Source organism: Coccinella septempunctata, chromosome 5, assembly GCF_907165205.1.
Source record: "Coccinella septempunctata chromosome 5, icCocSept1.1, whole genome shotgun sequence".
In the NCBI taxonomy this organism is placed as follows: Eukaryota; Metazoa; Arthropoda; class Insecta; order Coleoptera; family Coccinellidae; genus Coccinella; species Coccinella septempunctata.
The window spans coordinates 14005728-14013008 of NC_058193.1; the positions used below are offsets into that span (position 1 = coordinate 14005728).

At 34.7% G+C, this 7281-nt stretch overlaps 2 long non-coding RNA genes across 2 annotated transcripts; one reads left to right on the forward strand and one right to left on the reverse strand.

Moving 5' to 3' along the window:
- Positions 1 to 2931: 2931 nt before the first annotated feature.
- Positions 2932 to 3123, reverse strand: LOC123312767. Its single transcript, XR_006537679.1, has 2 exons — positions 3046 to 3123; positions 2932 to 2988 (listed from the first exon to the last, which is right to left on the reverse strand). It is a non-coding gene; the product is annotated as an uncharacterized LOC123312767 (long non-coding RNA).
- A 739-nt stretch (positions 3124 to 3862) lies between these two features.
- Positions 3863 to 4054, forward strand: LOC123312789. The gene is made up of 2 exons (XR_006537682.1): positions 3863 to 3940; positions 3998 to 4054. It is a non-coding gene; the product is annotated as an uncharacterized LOC123312789 (long non-coding RNA).
- Positions 4055 to 7281: the final 3227 nt, after the last annotated feature.

The following is a 7281-nucleotide window of genomic DNA, read 5'->3' on the forward strand; positions in this document are numbered from 1 at the left end:
AGTTTTTGAGGAATTGATATCACACTTTACCGAATAGACCACTGAAATCTCAATTCCTATCAGAACTATCGAACTGAAATTCAACATATGCATCTCATTTCGAAAACTATGTGCAGTTTCAAGATTTGGTTCGAATTGATCCAACAGTTTTCGAGGAATTGATATTTTACTTTGCCGAATTGACCACTGAAATCTCAATTCCTATCTGAACTATCGAACTGAAATTCAACATGTGCATCTCAATTCGAAAACTATGTGCAGTTTCAAGATTTGGTTCGAATTGATCCAAAAGTTCTTTAGGAATTGAAATGATATTTTGCCGAATCGACTACTGAAATCTTCATTCCTATCAGAACTATCGATCTGAAATTCAACATGTGCATCTAAATTCGAAAACTATGTGCAGTTTCAAGATTTGGGTCGAATTGGTTCAACAGTTTTTGGGGAATTGATATCACACTTTGCCGAATAGACCACTGAAATCTCAATTCCTATCAGAACTATCGTACTGAAATTCAACATATGTATTTCATTTCGAAAACTATGTGCAGTTTCAAGATTTGGTTCGAATTGATCCAACAGTTTTCAAGGAACTATTGGATCGATTCGAACCAAATCTTGAAACTGCACATAGTTTTCGAATTGAGATGCACATGTTGAATTTCAGTTCGATAGTTCTGATAGGAATGAAGATTTCAGTAGTCGATTCGGCAAAATATCATTTCAATTCCTGAGGAACTATTGGATCGATTCGAACCAAATCTTGAAACTGCACATAGTTTTCGAATTGAGATGCACATGTCGAATTTCAGTTCGATAGTTCAGATAGGAATTGAGATTTCAGTCAGGTCAATTCGGCAAAGTGTGATATCAATTCCTCGAAAACTGTTGGATCGATTCGAACCAAATATTGAAACTGCACATAGTTTTCGAATTGAGATGCACATGTTGAATTTCAGTTCGATAGTGCAGATAGGAATTGAGATTTCAGTGGTCTATTTGGCAAAGTGTGATATCAATACCTCGAAAACTGTTGGTTCAATTCGAACCAAATCTTGAAACTGCACATAGTTTTCGAAATGGGATGCACATGTTGAATTTCAGATCGATAGTTCTAATAGGAATGGAGATTTCAGAAGTCGATTCGACAAAATATCATTTCAATTCCTAAGGAACTATTGGATCAATTCGAACCAAATCTTGAAACTGCACATAGTTTTCGGATTGAGATGCACATGTTGAATTTCAGTTCGGTAGTTCAGATAGGAATTGAGATTTCAGTGGTCAATTCGGCAAAGTGTGATATCAATTCCTGGAAAACTGTTGATTCAATTCGAACCAAATCTTGAAATTTCACACAGTTTTCGAATTGAGATACACAGGTTGAATTTCAGTTAGATAGTTCAGATAAGAATTGAGATTTCAGTGGTGATTTCGTCAAAGTGTGTTATCAATTCCTCGAAAACTGTTGGATCAATTCGAACCAAATCTTGAAACTGCACATAGTTTTCGGATTGAGATGCACATGTTGAATTTCAGTTCGATAGTTCAGATAGGAATTGAGATTTCAGTGGTCAATTCGGCAAAGTGTGATATCAATTCCTTGAAAACTGTTGGATCAATTCGAACCAAATCTTGAAACTGCACATAGTTTTCGAAATGAATTGCATATGTTGAATTTCAGATCGATAGTTCTAATAGGAATGGAGATTTCATAAGTCGATTCGACAAAATATCATTTCAATTCCTAAGGAACTATTGGATCAATTCGAACCAAATCTCTAAACTGTACACAGTTTTCGATTTGAGATGCACATGTTGAATTTCAGTTCGATTGTTCAGATAGGAATTGGATTTTATTTAAGTGGTCAATTCGGCAATGTGTAATATCAATTCCTCGAAAACTGTTGATTCAATTCGAACCAAATCTTGAAATTTCACACAGTTTTCGGATTGAGATGCACATGTTGAATTTCAGATCGATAGTTCTAATAGGAATGGAGATTTCATAAGTCGATACGACAAAATAACATTTCAATTCCTAAGGAACTATTGGATCAATTCGAACCAAATCTTGAAACTGCACATAGTTTTCGAAATGAAATGCATATGTTGAATTTAAGTACGATAGTTCTGATAGGAATTGAGATTTCAGTGGTCTATTCGGCAAAGTGTGATATCAATTCCCCAAAAACTTTTGAACCAATTCGACCCAAATCTTGAAACTGCACATAGTTTTCGAATTTAGATGCACATGTTGAATTTCAGATCGATAGTTCTGATAGGAATGAAGATTTCAGTAGTCGATTCGGCAAAATATCATTTCAATTCCTAAAGAACTTTTGGATCAATTCGAACCACATCTTGAAACTGCACATAGTTTTCGAATTGAGATGCACATGTTGAATTTCAGTTCGATAGTTCAGATAGGAATTGAGATTTCAGTGGTCAATTCGGCAAAGTAAAATATCAATTCCTCGAAAACTGTTGGACCAATTCGAACCAAATCTTGAAACTGCACATAGTTTTCGAAATGAGATGCATATGTTGAATTTCAGTTCGATAGTTCTGATAGGAATTGAGATTTCAGTGGTCTATTCGGCAAAGTGTGATATCAATTCCTCAAAAACTGTTGAACCAATTCGACCCAAATCTTGAAACTGCACATAGTTTTCGAATTGAGATGCACATGTTGAATTTCAGATCGATAGTTCTGTTAGGAATGAAGATTTCAGTAGTCGATTTGGCAAAATATCATTTCATTTCCTAAGGAACTATTGGATCGATTCGAACCAAATCTTGAAACTGCACATAGTTTTCGAATTGAGATGCACATGTTGAATTTCAGTTCGATAGAATGCAAATATTAGTGTCCACCACAATAATTAATAAATTGATAACTGTATTTTGCGGGATAAGGACGAACTCTCAAAAGATCTTAAAGTATATTCAGCAACGTTTCGCAAACTCTCGTTTGCTTCATCAGGCCTAAAAACATTATAAAAATGTCATACAAAACACTTACAGTAAAGTATAAATAAATACCTCTATACTATAAATAAGACATTCAGATGTAAAAACTTTAAAAACCGACGGCATCAACTGTATATTCCACGTCAAATCACAAAAAAAAACAGCTTAAAATACTAAAAGTTTGGCTAAAATTCATTTGGGAAATTCCAGAATATTTACATCCAAAATAAATCATAGGAAAACATAACCTGAAAACACAACAGAACAAACCAATACAGTAAAACAATATCAAGGCTGTCAAACACAGAATTATCTTCATTTTCTTTCAATGAAATACCGTACATTAATTAGTTTCCACCAAGCTCGCACAGCACTATAAATGCACATATTTTGTTAAGACAGAATTGTAAAGTTTGCTTAAATGTTCAGTATCAGATCTAAAATTAACAGTGTTGTTAATGTTAATATGTATCATTTCTAAAATGTTCCTTTTTCTAAAATGTTGTTCATTGTTGAACAACATTGTTGAATGAACAACATTTTAGAAAAAGGAACATTTTAGAAATGATACATATTAACATTAACAACACTGTTAATTTTAGATCTGATACTGAACATTTAAGCAAACTTTACAATTCTGTCTTAACAAAATATGTGCATTTATAGTGCTGTGCGAGCTTGGTGGAAACTAATTAATGTACGGTATTTCATTGAAAGAAAATGAAGATAATTCTGTGTTTGACAGCCTTGATATTGTTTTACTGTATTGGTTTGTTCTGTTGTGTTTTCAGGTTATGTTTTCCTATGATTTATTTTGGATGTAAATATTCTGGAATTTTCCAAATGAATTTTAGCCAAACTTTTAGTATTTTAAGCTGTTTTTTTTTGTGATTTGACGTGGAATATACAGTTGATGCCGTCGGTTTTTAAAGTTTTTACATCTGAATGTCTTATTTATAGTATAGAGGTATTTATTTATACTTTACTGTAAGTGTTTTGTATGACATTTTTATAATGTTTTTAGGCCTGATGAAGCAAACGAGAGTTTGCGAAACGTTGCTGAATATACTTTAAGATCTTTTGAGAGTTCGTCCTTATCCCGCAAAATACAGTTATCAATTTCAGTTCGATAGTTCAGATAGGAATTGAGATTTCAGTGGTCAATTCGGCAAAGTGTGATATCAATTCCACGAAAACTGTTGGATCAATTCGAACCAAATCTTGAAACTGCACAGAGTTTTCGAATTGAGATGCACATGTTGAATTTCAGTTCGATAGTGCAGATAGGAATTGAGATTTCAGTGGTCTATTCGGCAAAGTGTGATATCAATTCCTCAAAAACTGTTGAACCAATTCGACCCAAATCTTGAAACTGCACATAGTTTTCGAATTGAGATGCACATGTTGGATTTCAGATCGATAGTTCTGATAGGAATGAAGATTTCAGTAGTCGATTCGACAAAATATGTTTTCAATTCCTAAGGAACTATTGGATCGATTCGAACCAAATCTTGAAACTGCACATAGTTTTCGAATTGAGATGCACATGTTGAATTTCAGTTCGATAGTTCAGATAGGAATTGAGATTTCAGTGGTCAATTCGGCAAAGTGTGATATCAATTCCTCGAAAACTGTTGGATCGATTCGAACCAAATCTTGAAACTGCACATAGTTTTCGAATTGAGATGCACATGTTGAATTTCAGTTCGATAGTGCAGATAGGAATTGAGATTTCAGTGGTCTATTCGGAAAAGTGTGATATCAATTCCTCGAGAACTGTTGGTTCAATTCGAACCAAATTTTGAAACTGCACATAGTTTTCGAAATGAGATGCACATGTTGAATTTCAGTTCGATAGTTCAGATAGGAATTGAGATTTCAGTGGTCAATTCGGCAAAGTGTGATATCAATTCCTCGAAAACTGTTGGATTAATTCGAACCAAATCTTGAAACTGCATATAGATTTCGAAATGAGATGCATATGTTGAATTTCAGTTCGATAGTTCTGATAGGAATTGAGATTTCAGTGGTCTATTCGGCAAAGTGTGATATCAATTCCTCAAAAACTGTTGAACCAATTCGACCCAAATCTTGAAACTGCACATAGTTTTCGAATTGAGATGCACATGTTGAATTTCAGATCGATAGTTCTGATAGGAATGAAAATTTCAGTAGTCGATTTGGCAAAATATCATTTCATTTCCTAAGGAACTATTGGATCGATTCGAACCAAATCTTGAAACTGCACATAGTTTTCGAATTGAGATGCACATGTTGAATTTCAGTTCGATAGTTCAGATAGGAATTGAGATTTCAGTGGTCAATTCGGCAAAGTGTGATATCAATTCCACGAAAACTGTTAGATCAATTCGAACCAAATCTTGAAACTGCACAGAGTTTTCGAATTGAGATGCACATGTTGAATTTCAGTTCGATAGTGCAGATAGGAATTGAGATTTCAGTGGTCTATTCGGCAAAGTGTGATATCAATTCCTCGAAAACTGTTGGATCGATTCGAACCAAATCTTGAAACTGCACATAGTTTTCGAATTGAGATGCACATGTTGAATTTCAGTTCGATAGTGTCCATCTCAATCCGAAAACTATGTGCAGTTTCAAGATTTGGTTCGAATTGATCCAACAGTTTTCGAGGAATTGATATCACACTTTGACGAATTGACCACTGAAATCTCAATTCTCATCTGAACTATCGAACTGAAATTCAACATGAGCATCTCAATTCGAAAACTGTGTGAAATTTCAAGATTTGGTTCGAATTGAATCAAGAGTTTTCGAGGAATTGATATCACACTTTGCCGAATTTACCACTGAAATCTCAAGTCCTATCTGAACTATCGAACTGAAATCCAACATGTGCATCTCAATCCGAAAACTATGTGGAGTTTCAAGATTTGGTTCGAATTGATCCAATAATTCCTTAGGATTTTAAATGATATTTTGTCGAATCCACTTCTGAAATCTCCATTCCTATTAGAACTATCGATCTGAAATTCAACATGTGCATCTCATTTCGAAAACTATGTGCAGTTTCAAGATTTGGTTCGAATTGAACCAACAGTTCTCGAGGAATTGATATCACACTTTGCCGAATAGACCACTGAAATCTCAATTCCTATCTGCACTACCGAACTGAAATTCAACATGTGCATCTCAATTCGAAAACTATGTGCAGTTTCAAGATTTGGTTCGAATCGATCCAACAGTTTTCGAGGAATTGATATCATACTTTGCCGAATTGACCACAACTTAATGACCAAAGAACAAGGTGGCTGCCGAGAGAAGACAAAGGGGTGTAAAGAGCTTTTAGTCATAGATCATATTGTCACCAAACAAACGCGAAAAAAGCTCAGAAATATTTCCGTTGCCTGGGTAGACTACAAAAAGGCTTTTGACTCTGTCCCGCACACGTGGCTGTTGAAAGTTCTGGAGATGCATGGGATAGCCGGAAAGGTGATCGAATTGCTGGGGCACCTGATGAAGAACTGGAGGACCTCCCTTTTCGTGCGATCGGGAGATGTACTGGTGGAGACAGAACAAATAAAGATAAACAGGGGTATATTTCAGGGAGACACATTGAGCCCCATTTGGTTCTGTTTAGCTCTCAATCCTCTCAGCATAATCCTCAACAACACCAACTATGGATATGTCATAAATAAGAACAGGCAAGTCACCATCTCTCACCGCTTATATATGGACGACTTGAAACTCTATGGAGCGAACTCCGAACAACTGAGAAGAATGTTAGAGATAGTTTCAGCTTTCAGCGAGTCAATTGGGATGGAGATGGGGGTTGAAAAATGTGCCGTGCTCGATGTCCGGAGGGGAAAAATCGAGGATACTACGTAGGGAGTATCCTTGATATATATATATATATATATATATATATATATATATATATATATATATATATATATATATATATATATATATATATATATATATATATATATATATATATATATATATATATATATATATATATATATATATATATATATATATATATATATATATATATATATATGAACCCGTAGTGCGCTGCTACCTCCGTTAAGTTCATTGGGCGACCTGACCTCCGGGTGAAGCAGTTATATAATTGGAATAATTTTTGTTTATATATGTAGAGGGGAAGGTAAATAACAGGGGTACCTAAAGAGGGGAAAAGATTTTTATCGACAAATTTTTCTTCAAACGAATCAGACCTTACTACCTCCGCATATATTTCTTATTAGTAGTGCGCTCTCACCTCCCGCTACGTTGCCAGATTTTAGGAGGACAGAAAGTAAG